A 1,219-nucleotide genomic window follows, 5' to 3' on the forward strand; every position below is an offset into this window, starting at 1 on the left:
TTTTTTAATTTATACATTTTTAAATAAAAAGCATGGTTCTGAAAAAAAATAGAGAAGTATATGGAGAAATGGAGATAGATGTGAAGATGGAGACTGAATCAGAGAGGCAGGAAGGGAAGGAGAGGGAAGAAGGGTACAAAATGGTAGCAGGTGAATCCCAATAAAAGGTTGATAGATGGGTTTTGTGCTATACTTATTCTTACCAATTTTCTTTAAGTTTGAAGGTATTTATTTCACAAGTAAAAAATAGAAGACGCTTTTTATGACCTTTGGAAAGGCAAAAAGGGAACAGTATACACACATTCATATTCCCACCAATCAGCTTAAACTATTAGCAGTATTTTGTCAAAGTCCTTTCTTCAGTGACTCACCCGCCGCCCATCAGCATTTTGAAGGCAGGAGTCCCGAGCGCGGTGCTGGAACAAGAAACAAAGAAGGGCAAGGATTCCCGCCGCCAGAGGAACCGAAGGAGGAGGTGAACACAGCTGTAAAGTGTTCACGGGAGGGGCCGCAGGCATCTGAGAAGGTACCCTGAGCCACTGGGATGCTTCCCGAGTCCCCAGGTCCTGTCGCGCTCCTCCAAAACTGAGCAGACGCCCCTCCCCAGTCCTCTAGAAGGCCCCGGGGTCCCTGATCAGAAGCGAAGCCACCCCTCCGAAGTGGGTGGAGGAAGTTGCACACCAAGCGCAAAACCCACACCGACGCCCCGCAGCTGGCTGAGAAGCCCGACGAGGGTGGGAGTCGAACCCACGCGTGCAGAGCACAATGGATTAGCCGTCCATCGCCTGAACCACTCGGCCGGCCACCTCGTCCCACAGGCAGGAGTGGTTTAAAATACTCTATTTAAAGTCTTTGTTTCAGCAAAGCTTGGCTCTTTGACCCAGAGCTGTGCCGCTGTTCTTTAAATTACAGTCATTGCGGGGAATTCGTACAACTAGTTCTTTCCACCTTCCTCCAGGTAGCCTTCCAAGCTTGGTTAATGCTACCTCAGCTGGCCACGGTCTCCTGCCTCAATTGTCTTCTTTCCTCAGTACTCACACGTGCCCTCCGGAATTTGATTCCGCTCTTCCGTGTTTTACGCTCAAAGACCCTCTCCTGCCACTATGTCACAGGGAGCATTAAGTCTAATTTTTATTTATTTCCAGTGACAATAAATCTATTTTCTGTTGACTTGAATTACCTTTGCATTTCATAATACCATACAGTAGGATCGACATAG

At 47.4% G+C, this 1,219-nt stretch overlaps 1 non-coding gene across 1 annotated transcript; it reads right to left on the bottom strand.

The window, feature by feature from the left end:
- Positions 1-726: 726 nt before the first annotated feature.
- Positions 727-812, bottom strand: TRNAS-GCU. Its single transcript has one exon. It is a non-coding gene; the product is annotated as a tRNA-Ser (tRNA).
- Positions 813-1,219: the final 407 nt, after the last annotated feature.

The sequence above is a fragment of the Suricata suricatta genome, unplaced genomic scaffold, assembly GCF_006229205.1.
Source record: "Suricata suricatta isolate VVHF042 unplaced genomic scaffold, meerkat_22Aug2017_6uvM2_HiC HiC_scaffold_7328, whole genome shotgun sequence".
Lineage (NCBI taxonomy): Eukaryota > Metazoa > Chordata > Mammalia > Carnivora > Herpestidae > Suricata > Suricata suricatta.